This window comes from Syzygium oleosum, unplaced genomic scaffold, assembly GCF_021117445.2.
Source record: "Syzygium oleosum isolate NSW1041296 unplaced genomic scaffold, Sole_v2.1 Sole_v2.54, whole genome shotgun sequence".
Classification (NCBI taxonomy): domain Eukaryota; kingdom Viridiplantae; phylum Streptophyta; class Magnoliopsida; order Myrtales; family Myrtaceae; genus Syzygium; species Syzygium oleosum.
The window spans coordinates 447566-461526 of NW_026607538.1; the positions used below are offsets into that span (position 1 = coordinate 447566).

General features: G+C 39.7%; 1 long non-coding RNA gene and 1 pseudogene across 1 annotated transcript; both read right to left on the reverse strand.

The window, feature by feature from the left end:
• Positions 1–480: 480 nt before the first annotated feature.
• On the reverse strand, positions 481–1286 carry LOC115686413 (uncharacterized). The gene is made up of 2 exons (XR_004006349.2): positions 1131–1286; positions 481–788 (listed from the first exon to the last, which is right to left on the reverse strand). It is a non-coding gene; the product is annotated as an uncharacterized LOC115686413 (long non-coding RNA).
• A 6656-nt stretch (positions 1287–7942) lies between these two features.
• On the reverse strand, positions 7943–13747 carry LOC130136912 (laccase-14-like; annotated as a pseudogene).
• Between the last annotated feature and the right edge of the window lie 214 nt (positions 13748–13961).

A 13961-nucleotide genomic window follows, 5' to 3' on the forward strand; every position in this document is an offset into this window, starting at 1 on the left:
TTGGAATTGAATAATTTTAGTGCTTCTTTACAAAACTAGGTAAATATCTCCTAGCTACTAGAAAATGGCTGAGCGTTTTCTTGAGGGCTAGTGAAAATAAAGCCTACAAATCTCCTAGCTGGTATTGATATGACTATTTCAACGCACTTATGTATGACCACTTCTAGCAGGCCCCACTTGCAAGCAGCTATTTCAATTCAAAATGGTTAAACTCCATGAAGCCAATCGATATTTGGAGATACATGGGCTGACAATGAGCTGATTCACCTTTGCATTTATGGCCTAATGAATTGACTATTGACCGATGCCTAAAATGATTGAAGCGACCTACCGATAGCTACCATCGTTCACCACCACTGGAAATAAATTAGACATAATCTTGTTCATAGATCGAAACGAAATTGAGTCCTCTGATTTTGATACTTAAGGATCGTACCAAAATTGTCGAGAAGGAAAATTCTTTCACAAACAATCCTGAAATGAATACACGCTTCACTATATTTTATTCATATTACCATATCAAAACATAACGATTCTTAGCACAACACATTAGTCTTAAAATAAAAGCTGCACGTAAAACTATCTCAACACTATGTTCGGGGATTCCTTGTACACAGTCGGTCCACGAAATGGGAAAGATCTTTATAGTACCGAGAAGCAGCTTTGTCGCTTGAAACCAAGACCTTAAGTCACATCAAAAGCCTGGAAGCCAGGGTCCACTTAGCCAAGACCGCCCTGCATTACACGTCTGTCGTCTCTTCCATTCATCATCATCTCATTCCAGAATCCTACAAATAATTTGACCTATAGCGTCAGGATCCGTCAGACATCCAAGTCGTTACATGTGAATAGAGAATACGAAAATCTTGGATCGTTATATTTTTTAGGAGAAAATGCGAATTTCTTCTATGTACAGATAATTATATCGTGGTCGATGGACCTTATATAATTTATTAAAATCAATATATATCTTGGATCATGAATTTCTTTGCACTTGGAATATGGAAATCGACATCACCGGAGCTTCGATTTAAGTGAATCGTGGGATTTTGTTTTAGAAAATGACACTAGCACAAAGTTCCATCCAATAATGTAGCCGACAATATTGTACACGACATGACCGCACGTACCGTCCAACTTTACAGGAATATGACCTGAAAGATAAGAATTGGAACTTGGAAGTAGGGCAAAGCATCTTGTCCAGTTCTGCATCATCCATACGAAACATCAAATCAATCACAGGGCTCCATTATGCGGGAGCAATCTGTCAATAAAGAGTTTCCAGAGTGATGAAGAAAGGTCACGTGGGAAAAATAATTTTGTAATTACTGTGTATTTCATAATTAAAAAAAATTAATATTATGAAAAATTTCAAATTGATATATTTATAATAAATTTATTTCAAACTAATTTTTTGATCACTAAAAACTTCAAATTAGTATACTTATGACAAATTTACCATCCGTTAAATTAGATTAATACTACAAAATACCACAAATTGGTAAATCTGTGACAAACCGAAAGGTAAACTCCTAAACTGATACACTTATTAACTGTCATCCAACTAAGCAATTTGATAGTAAAATTTAATAGAAACTAATAGATGATAAACTTATTACAAGTGAATCAGTTTGAGGTTTTTTGTGGTATTAACTCTAATAAAAATTACACGAGATATTTATGAACTTTTTAAAATGACTATTTATACAAAATATCAATTATAATCAGTTAAAAATATGCACAATCAACAAAGAATCTTCGAATTAACCCGTGGTGACGTAGATAAAGCCAATTGAAATTTAGAGAAAAGATTTAAAAATTGCCTTGCGAATGTACTTTAGTGAAAACATTAAAAGTTTGATCAATCGGTAAAATGGAGACAAAATGAACAGTGCCATGAAACATGTCATATAATGTGAAATGACAATCTCATAAGTAGGGTTGCAATGAGACTTCGAGCGACATTATCTTGCAGGCATAATTACCTCTTATCAATTCAAGTGGAAATACATGGTCCCACTGGTTTCTTTATCATTTAAAGCTAGATTACATTATCTTACATGGTCCCATTAGTTCAACATGCATGCATGATCTTTTTACTTCTGATTCCAATTTCTCTGGAATTGACCCCTTTAGGGTCCACTCAGAAATTTTACCCGTATATTTTTATTACCGGCCTATGTTATCCCATAAGTGGGAAGAAGCAAAAGAGTATAGGATATACAAAAATAGAGAGAGAGAGAGAGAGAGAGAGAGAGAGAGAGAGAGAGAGAGAGAGAGAGAGAGAGAGGGAGGACCAATTTGAGGGTCAAAACCGCAATGAAGCCCCACCTCGCTTCTCTAAGGTTTATGTGGACCGTCTCACGAGGATCTTCAATCCGAACCTTCACATCTGCTGGAAGTATCCATATGACACTGCATCGGCTCGGGAAAGAATATATGTATGTCGCTGAGAAAAGCTTAGCTCATCCAAAGGGAGACCTACATGTCAAAGGAGGCAAGTTAGGATAAGTCGTATTGGCTAATGAGAAGTGAACGAGAAATTAAGTTGGTGAAATTAATGACTTATCTTAGGTTGTTGATGACCTGAGTTTGCCTGCTTGTAATGTGTGATGTCCTGTATTAGGGCCTGCATGGCTCCCCTCATGCCAACTAAGGAAGTACCCAACTCTGTCTTTGGCAAAGGCTGCTTCTTAGATGGCATTCAGGGAGCCAGGCAGGTCCATTTTCAGAAACTCAACCAAACAAGACATTTCATTTGAGCTTCATCGTCAAAACCTGCAAAGCAATGTGTCATCTTGTCACGTTCTTTCTTTCTTCTTTTGATCCTATTCTTATTTCTGAAATGACCATAGCATCACATCACACATGACTCAATTTCTTGGGTATTGGAAACTCGGGATGATACTATCGAAGCACTTACCTTTGCTCTTGGAGATTACTAGCTTCCACGGTTGGGAGCTTGACCCATCATCGAAGAGTCTCTGTAACCTTTTCACTGCGCTCTCTCTCTCTCTCTCTCTCTCTCTCTCTCTCTCTGCCTTGGGGACAAAGAGGAGGAGAAATTTGATTTAAAGGGAATGGAAGAAGGCAAAGACAAGAGAAAATCCATGGAGGAGAGGGGATACAGGTCATATACAAGGCGGCAATCAAGGCCTTTTCCTTTTTTTGTTTCTTTTTATTTTTTGGGTCAAATAATAATTCCATAGAATAGAGTCAAAAGTTGCTGGGGTTTTGCAGGTACCTATTTTGTATCATCTTTACTTGCTACAAGTGATTATTGATTCATACTCTTATTTCATTGCTAATTAAATTACATGAGAGAGCGGATTAATGATACGTTGTACATGACGAAACATTTGAATTTTTTTTGGGTATAAATATGTGAATATCATTAATCAGATGAAGTACAAAAACTTAGGAGAAACCCCTAGCATTTCAAAAAGACTAATTATGCGAAAAGATGGAGGAAGTAAGCCTCCATACAGTAGCCAATAAAATATTTGCTTGGGAAGGTCTACACTGTTGGTAGAGTGATGCCCTACCTCTCACAAAAACTTATATGAATGTTGCATAATGTCATGTTTTAATCATGTAAACTGAACCCACTATTCGTAAGAATTTGCAATCACATAAAAATTTCTTATCATCTTTTTTGTTGTGGTCGAGGATAGCTTTTCTTAGTGTTTGAGGTGTACTTATCGTTTTCTTTTCAGCTTTTCTAAGTTTTGTGGTTGTGTATTCTCCATTGGTCCCATCAATCATACTTAATAAGAAATTTGATTTTCAATGCACTATCCATATTTTATATGGCCGTAATGCATTGAAAATTGTAATTTTTCCTTATTTAGTTAATTAACAAGCACTCCTACAACACTTATTACAATATTTTTTATTATCAGGATGCCAATTAAGAGAAGAATATTGGTTAAATTAACGGCATTTGATTATTTCAAGATGGAACCAAAGACCAGTTAATAGGACAACGCCAGCTCTATAAAGAGAGGCATGGATTCTCATTTGTCAAATAGCTTTCATGTTGACCACTCAACAGTGTCTTATCTCTTGCTTTATTTCCTTCATGACAGTCCATGCATGTTTTATGTGATTTCTTTTCTGAAGCACATCAAACCCTAACTGATACAAAAACAAAAAACTGGGACTGTCTTCATCTGTTGAAGTAATTTGAGAAAGCAATCTCCTGATTAATTCCTTCATCTGCATGTTACAAAGCAAATGGTGCGAAATGGTAAAACATTTGGAACCTCACTTTTTAATATATCTTTTGTGTTAGGGAAGTTTTGCTTCTAAGATTAAGCTTTTGCTTTGTGCTTCTAGGGTTTCAGATTTTAATTTATAGTGGACACCTCAAATTTCACAACCATAATATTGACAAGAAGAGTAACTTGAATCGTGTAGAACTCCATTATAATTTTTGTAAAATTTTTTTTATTTCTATAGAAAAGCCAATAAGTTCTTATCTTTTATTAAAAATTTTGGGCTATACATATCATTTTGTAGGTAGGTAGTGTGAGACTTTGTGGGACCGCTGCCAACTGTTCTAAAAATTTAAGCTATTAGATGAAGGCGTTGTTTAATATTTAATTATTCTAACAAGTAGGCGTCCACATGGGCACAAATTTTTGACCAACTAGGAAAATTCCAAATAAATCATGGGATAATAACACCACAAAACCCAAGTTGATACACCAATGATACATTAACGATAAACTAATTTTCATGTCACAAAAAATTATAAATTGGTCAATTAAGTGACACATCTACTCCAAATGGCTCTTTAAACAACATCGTTGTGGGCAAGCCAGATCCGAAGAAAATGAATTGAGATTGGGAATTAGGGCGAAATTGTATCATACTTCTTCTATCTCTTCCAAATGACCCAATTCATAAGAGTGTGCAATATAAACTGGGCTTAAGTTTTCCTAGCTCAAAACTTACTTTTTTGACAAAGATGTCCTTGAGCCCAGTTACAGAATTGGGGGGCAGCATAATACATACCAGTCCCAGTTTTTTGCTTCTTTCAACTTTCTTGTTTATTTTCTTTTCATGTTTGTTTATCCTTGGCAATAAATTGTATTGATTTTTGTTGCTATGTCTTTTTGCTGTTGTATGCTGAATTATCCCATCAATAGTTGCTAGGAGTCAGTGACATGTATGGTTTGGGGAGAAAAGTGTCAAAAAAGTCATAAACCTTTTGCATTGGTACCAATTTAGTCCTAAACCTTTTTTTGGTGCCAATTCAGTTATAAACCTTGTGCAAATTTAGTCCTAAACCTTTTTTTGGTGCCAATTCAATTCTAAACCTTTTGCATTGGTGCCAATTCAGTCCTAAACCTTTTGTATTGGTGCCAATTCAATCCTAAACCTTTTTTTAGTGCCAATTCAGTCCTTAACCTTTTTTTAATGCCAATTCAGTCCTAAACCTTTTTTTAGTGCCAATTCAGTCCTTAACCTTTTTTTAATGCCAATTCAGTCCTAAACCTTTTGCATTGGTGCCAATTCAGTCCTTCGACACGTGAATAGCTATTAGCCGAAAGGACTGAATTGGCACAAATACAAAAGGTTTAGGACTGAATTGGCACCAATGCAAAAGGTTTAGGATTGAATTGGCACCAAAAAAAGTTTGAGGACTATATTGACACCAATGGAAAAGGTTTAGGACTGAATTGACATAAATGCAAAAGGTTTAGGACTAAATTGGCACCAAAAAAAGGTTTAGGACTGAATTGGTACTAGTGCAAAAGGTTTAGGACTGAATTGGCACCAAAAAAAGGTTTCGGACTAAATTGGAACAAATGCAAAAGGTTTATGATTTTTTTTACACTTTTCCCATGGTTTGGGCAAATGATCCAGATATTTGAGATGCGAGGCTAATATTGATGAGCCCGTAAACTAGGAAACTGTTTTAGATGAGCCGATCGTTCATGTCCTTGTGAAGGATCTCTCTATTGATGAGTGAATCTTAGAATGAAATTGTTATGTTCTTTGTAGGTTGTTTTCTAAGTGACATGCTTTCTTTGAAGTATATGCTAAGATATTGTTTTCTGCTTAAGTTGGATATTAAGAATGTGAAAATTCGAACATTGATCTCTACTTCCACCGGTTTAATTGCATTACTCTTTCATAATTTTTTCTTAGGGTCTTATTAACAAATGACGAGAATAAAGTTAGATTATTAGAAAACTGATTGCAAATAACACGAGTAACGCACCCAATTGAAAAATTGCAAACTTTCTTCGGTGATAACCTTTTTGGGCGATCTTTGATAATGAGTTTGTGCTAGGGATTGACACTGCATAACATTGGTGATGGGAAAGTTGAAAGTGCTATTTCATACTTGATCTGAAGCCCCATGTCCAAGAGAGATTGACAACACCGCGGCACCTGTACAGTGACAACAGACATTGACAGAGGGGGTGTTTGTGCCGTAAGAATTCGAGTATTCTTGTGTTTGGGTATGCAACAATAGAATGAGTACTAAATGACTCTCTCTCTCTCTCTTTCTCTCTCTCTCTCTCTCTCATTGTCAATCTCAGCAACAAAAAGATCTGACTTGTCACCGCCTAGATCGAGGAGACGCTGGATCTAACTTCGGTACCGATGTATCTACATGTCGCTGGGACTAGACATCATATTACAAATCACGTTAGCAAAATGTACGATACCCCTAACCCCAAATCCCAACATTTGAGGACCCAAAGAAAGGTGGGTTTTACAAAGGGGGGAAAAGTGTGCAATGTCCTTCGAACTCTTTCAATCTGTTTCCACGAAGAAGATCAGCTGTTGCAAGACGAAGGCCCCCCATGTTCCTAAAACATGAATTTGTACAGGTGAACTAATGATGGAATTGAGTGTTCTTTTTCGGTATCTCCTCAACCACTCCACTTTGCGTTATTCTTTTGCCACCCTCGTACAAAACAAGAGTATTGCAATCTGTTCACACCTTGGTCAAACTAATATCGAAACCCTAGAACCACATGTTTATCTTTTGACAATGTCATTATCTATGGACCGCATCTTTTGGCTACACAAGTGGAAGTGTCGTTATTAAAAATTTAGCAAGTGGTTCTGATTAAATGACGTGGGTGTTCTGGAGTTATATAATTAAAGTCCCAACTGTAAATACTCTATCATCTTTTTGGCCAAGTAGGCATAAAGCACTTTTTATGAAAGCTTCAAATAAATTCCAAGAAACACATTCGCGCAATTTCTATTATTCTGTGATGGTCGATATCATCTTAAAGTTAAGTGAAGTAAGTTATTAAATAGTGCTAAATAATTTACAAAGTTCACCGCTTGCAACTCACCACGTTACTTAATATACTAATTTTATGGACCGCATGAACTATACCAAACTCTACTCTTGTTTTTAATAGCTTAAAATTATTAGAGAACAATGCATCGATTTATCTTTTTTATCGCAATAAGGACATAACAATGCTGACAATCTCGTTCGAGAGTAGATTAATCGCAACAAATTCGCATTGACAAGGTCAATCTAAAGTTCGAGATATGATGAGACCTTCTTTAATCGGTTCTAAATTCTAGTCCACTTGTATTGACTCATTACATGTCAAAACCGCAAGTTGGCATGCATTTTTGGCTATGACATTCGTGTTTTACATATTAGATTGTTTAAATTGTGCCGGTTATTTTTTTGACAATCTTATTAAGAACGCATTGTAAACACCCTTTTGGTCAACATCGTTGAAATTTTTATCTCTATCGATTAATTTTCTGGAATTACCATTGGCAACGGACAAGTACATTTCGAATCACTAGGAAAATAACACAATTATTTGGAATCGAACAAAACCTTCTTGCTTGCGAAAACATGTGTGGCAAATTGAAACTTACTAGAATGATGCAAAATTGCAAACTCCGATACAAAACAGCAGATGATTCATTCCCACTGGGATTTCAAGAGCCTCTGCCCTGGCAACGAACTTGAAGAAAACAACATCCTAGTCAAGACACGGAACAAGGAAGCATGTCCTTGGGCGGCGGACGAACTTTCTGATGTTTTCTCTTCCCATCTCGGACGATGAGGACTGTGTCCATTCCCCAGCTCGCATGGCGTTCTAAGTGACAGTGCATGAACCACACTCCTGCAAGCACCCATAAAAGGATTATCTGTCAATTATGCATTCATATACAAGAACAAATTTATGCAAAACTAATGCCGAAATGGTAGATGCATGATAATAAATAGTTAGATACTATCCATTTGACAGTGAATAGTATACGTTTCTATGCATTTCTACTGATGAAATTGTAGTACCTGGATTATCGGCTTTGAATCTAATGCTGTCCACCCGTTTTTGGGGAGTCCGACGGTGTTAACATAAGGTGGATCCACTGTATTATACTTTGATACTTCGGTCTCGCTGAAATTTCCATTGCCCATCCCAAAGACGTAAAAGCTATACCCGTGTAAATGCATTGGGTGATTCTCCGCTGCTCCGAAATTGGTCCCCTAGAATCTTATTTCAACCTCGTCATTATAGTTAATCTTCAACACTTCGGTAGTCAAAATGGCAGCTTCCCCCAAGGCCGTAAGGTTTCCGGTGAAGTCGAACAAAGAAGGTGGTTCATCCGGAAAAGTTTTGTTGTAGACTCCTTGTAAATTGCTGCACACACCACAAACATAATGTTATGGACATTTAGATGTTGAATTTTGCCTTCGCTTAAGATGACGAAAGTTTTAACCGGTTAAATTTGTTCAATTTGGAGAACAGTTCAATGCATTGCAACTCTATCGGTGTGAGAAAAATATTCGATCCTAACAAATAGGAGAGAAATTCGTGGCTGTAGCGATTTATGTACTTGTAGTATGCTTGGAGAATGCTAATTGATGGAGCCTGAAAACTTATGTTGTTCAAGCTTGCCAAATGCATAGTAGTGCCCCCCGGGCCTTCACATTTTTTAATATTAGGAGGACATGGTTGCTGATTCACGGACACCGCGATCGTAATGTTCCTAGTGATTTTCATCGGAACTTTGGACGGATGTTCTTTGCTGTTCGAACTCCTCAACTGAATAGTGAAGTTTCCGGCGTCGCTCTTGTTGGTGAACCTGGAAGCTTGGGTAACTCGGGAGTCTCCAAGTGGTTATATTTGCCTTTGTATTGCAATATCCCCCTTGTGACATTTTTATTGGACGGGGCCCCAGTGTCCACGAACGGACTAAAAACCATATAGTAGCGACCGGGGGCTTGGTTTACGGTGACCAAAACGTCCATCGTTTGACCGGGAGTTATCATGAGATAATTGGTCTTAAAAGGCCTTAGATAAGCTCCGTCCATTCCGACCACAATGAGTTTGTGCTTGGCTATGCCGAAGAACATCTCTTCATTCATCCCGGAATGGATAATCCGGAAGAGATTTGTTTTTCCTTGCATAATAGTTATATTGTACGCCAAACCTGCCAAAGGAAAAGAAAAGTCAACATATTAACTAATACCGGTGGAGATCCTGAAATTACGCGTACTATATATCGATCATCATTGATTAGTATTAATGAATAATAGTTTTGCAAGATCTCATCACCTATAAATAAGACCTTTTCTTTTGAATAAATAGTGGATATCACACTTACGTATATACTATATACTTAAAATTCGTACCATTAGAGCATGGGTAACTATCTCCCGGTTGACCATTTATGGTATAGGCCACGGACAAGTCTGGATCGCCTCCGAATTCAAGAGCCTTGTCGATTATGGCCTTCGTATCTGTTGACACCTATTTTTGATTTACCTAAAATTAATTACACAAAATTTAGGAATTAATTTTCTTTAATTCCTAAAACAAAAAAATATTTCTATTTAAATGCATTGCATATAGAAATTAGGTACATTTGCACTAATAGAGTCTATTATAGAGTTTAATAAAAAAAAAAAAAAATCGAGTCGGTCCGGGTCGGAGCTGGGCCGACCCGGCCCATTTCTTTTTTTCCTTTTTTCCCCCGGGCCCGGCCCCTTTTCCTTTTTCTTTTTTTCCTTTCGCGCGGGCCCGACCCGCTTTCCTTTCCTTTTCTTCTTTTTCCCCCCTGCAGCTGGGCCCGGCCCGGCCTAGCCCTTCCTTTCTTCTTCCCCCTCGCCGGTCGCTCTCTCGCCCCTGTTCTCCCCTGCTCGAGACGTCACGCCGACGCACGGCGGCGCCGCTCCTCGGCGTCGCTATCCGGCCAGAGCAGGGCCGGGTGAACACACCGACGGGACTGACATTAATTGCCAGTCCCGTCCTCCCTGATTTCCCGGCTCCCTTATCCCCTCCTCCTTCCTCTCTGCCTCTGTTTTGAACCGGCCCCCCTGCTCTGCTCTGCACCGGCCTGCAATGGCCACGAAAGTCGCGGGGTGGCGTAGGCCGGTGCAGGCCGTCGTCACGCCGACGCAGAGGAGCAGAGGGGGTCCGTCGTCCGGCTATAAATAGCCAGAGAGAGAGAGAGGCCCGGGTCGGCCGTTTCTAAAAGACAGAGAGAAAGAGAGAGACTGAGCAAGACAGAGAGACCGAGAGCTCTTCCGGCGACCGCCGTGCTTGCACCGTGCCTCAGCCATCCATCCCCACCGCCGAGCCGACGGCGGCGACACAGTGAGAGAGAGAGAGCCCCCGGTCGGCGAAACACAGAGAGAGACTGAGAGAGACAAGAGAGAGAATAGAGAGGGAGAGAGAGCAAACCGAGGCCACGCCGGAGCAAGAAAGACAACCAGCAGCGTCGCCGTCGCCCACGGAGTAGTCGGAAAGCCGCCCTGACGCGCCGTCGACCGGTGAGCTCCCTTCTGGCCGAGAAGCCCCTCTGTTTTGCCCTGTTTTTGTGCTCGGTTTGGCCGGGACCTGCGCCGGCCGTTTCGCGCGAGTCCCGGTCCATACCGTCGTCCCCCACCGTGCATACGTCGTCACCAAAGGTAAGCTAGGCCGCCGGAGCCGACCAGGTTGCCGGAACAGGTCGAAATCTTCCATTTTTGTCTTTGCACGTCAGGTGTTCGACAAAATACCTCAGAGAGGTCGGGTTTGATTCGATCGCCGGTCGGCGAGCAGTCGGTCGGACGGTGACCGAGGCGGGTGGCGAAGCTTGGTGGCAGCTCCCAGGGGCCGGATTCAGGAGGCGCCGGTCTGGGTCGGCCGGCGGACGGCCAATTTTGGCTCCGCCGGCGTTTCTCCCCCCCGCGGGTCTGCGAGTTCGGGTCGGTCAAAACCGACCCGGATCAGCCGATTCGACCCGGGTCAACGCTCGGGTCGGATCCGTTGACTCGGGTCGGTCGAAACCGACCCGGATCAGCCGATCCGACCCGGGTCAACGCCCGGGTCGGATCCGTTGACCCGGGTCGGTTCCGATCCGGATCCGCCCGACCCGGTTTTATTTTTAAAAAAAAATTTTAAAAAATTAAAAAAAATTAAAAAAAATTAAAATTTTTTTTCTTCTTATGTATTATTATTATTATTATTTATTATTTTATTTTTATTTTTATTTTTATTTTCGAAAATTTTTTTTAAAAAAATAAAAAACTTTTTCTTTTTTTAAATTATGTTATATCTAAGTGTTTAATTTATCGTAGTATTATTATGCATATTTTTGTCTTGTTTAAATTAGACAAGCCTGAGAATTGCGCGGTAATATTTTGCATGTTATTTTTATTATCGCTGTATTATTATGCATGTTTTTAATACAATTGCATGAGTTGTGTTTTGAATGTCATCTGACTTAGTTAAGGTTAGAACCTTAGGCTGCATGAATTATTGTGTTCCTGACTGCTGATCGTTTCTGATTATGTACTCGCTTGATCACCTCACATGTTAGGAGAAAGGTCCTAAAATCAATCCAAATTGCCTGACAAATGTTTTCAGAAATGAACAGGGTAAAATGGTACCGAAAGGGCATTAGTTATCCAACTAGTGTAATCAAGTCCCCGAACTCATTTAATCTCTGGTTCGTAGGAATAGGGTGATTCTCCCATCACCCTATTTGGGTTTCTAATCGACCCACCCCAAATCGATTAGTGGCGACTCCTTAATATAAATCACTTGCATGTTAAAAACTTAAACCCTAAGTCGCGATATGGTATGGGCTTGGGAGAGCCCGAGTTAAGTCCCGAATCTAGACTTAGCACGTACCAGGCGAGCTCCCCTTTTTTGCATGTTCGATGAAACAGGGGGCTCGGGAGTTCGGTCGCGACAGTATCTATCGCATTCCATTCAGCTGCATGCCAAATTATAGTTTTGTTAAGAAAAACAATACAAATTATTATTTATGCATGTGTTTGATTGAGTGAAAAATTTAATATGTCATTTAAGTTAGTTGAAAGTAGAATACCGATGACGATTGCGTGTTCTTGGTCAAACTTGTAAGGGTACATTTTTCCGTAGGCGGGCATAATGATTAGAGGACCGTGCATAGTGGCACGTGACCAGTCGCTGTGAGCGTGCCACCATAGAGTGCCTTCTTCTTCGGTGAGTACGATTTTCTGAAGAAAGCTTGAGTTTGGAGGGATCGGGCACTGCGTGATGTTCTCCGGACCGTCGGACCAGGGATCTCTTATTTGTCTCACTCCGTGCCTGCACATGTGTACAAGATTAGGGGAGAGAGAGGGGGAGAGAGTTGGAGGTGGTTTTATTGTTACCAGTGAATAGTGATTCCATAAAGTCCTTTGTTGGTGACGTTAACGTAAATGGTGTCACCCTTGCGAGCACGGATCTCCGGCCCTGGAAATAGACCATTCACGGTCATTATGCTCCGGTTCGTCTCACACAACATCTTAATAGATGTCTCCTTCACCTGCAACAAAAATCATCCTATGTTGATGCAGAATCCTTCTGGTGCATCATTATCTATGAGTAACTTTAATGAATTCAAAGACCTGCATCTGCACTTTCTTTTGGATTAAAGACTCCAAATGGGATCGAAACCACATCCGAAAAGAATAAGTAAATAAATTATGCAATTGTAGATATTGCGTATTACTACTAAACTGTCAAGGTGTCGAAATCTTCAGAAAAATGCATGTAGTTTTCTATTTGAATGCTGCAATTCTCGGCCTTGAGCATAGTCTAAGATTTAGCTGGCTGTAGGTTTAGATGTGAAGATCATTTGTGAAATAAGGAGATTCTTATATTGATTGCCTAATATGATACCATCTACGAGTTATGAGATCTAGGTCAACTGCAATGCCTCTCAAAAGTGTCTAAAACTATTAACAAATGGCAAGTTGTCACTAAATGTTCTATATTGTAAACTGCAAATCCTCTCAAAGAGATTTTATTTGAATGCTGTAACGGCCTAATATGATACCATCTACGAGTTATGAGATCGTGATAAACTGCAATGCCTCTCAAAAGTTTCTAAAACTGGTAACAAATGGCAAGTAGTCACTAAATGTTCTATATGATAAACAGCAATGCCTCTTAAAGAGATTCTACTTAAATGTTGTAACAACCTAATATGATACCATCTACGAGTAATGAGATTGTGGTCAACTGCAATGCCTCTCAAAAGTGTCTAAAACTAGTAACAAATGGCAAGTAGTCACTAAATCTTCTATATGGCCCAAAAAAGACACACTTAAAGAGCTCGAGAAAGGGATGTTCCTACTCACCACAAAATCATAGCGGAGGACTTTGCCTTGAGCCATGCAAAAGAGCAGGCTCAAAGTGAACGCATACCCTAGAAATGTTCCCATCTTCTCTCTCTCTCTCTCTCTCTCTCTCTCTCTCTCTCTCTCTCTCTCTCTCTCTCTCTCTCTCTCTCTCTCTCTCTCTCTCTCTCTCTCTCAACTTGTGTTAAGCTCAGTCTCTTTCTTATTGTGACCTTCACCTTTCATTGAAGGGGGCTATTTATAGGAAACTTCTTTCAATGTTCGGGGTCGCTGTCTCACCTCTTTCTTTTTACCTACTCTGTCTACGCCACATGAAAACGAAGCCGTCGCAGTGCCCAAAAAAACGTGTCCT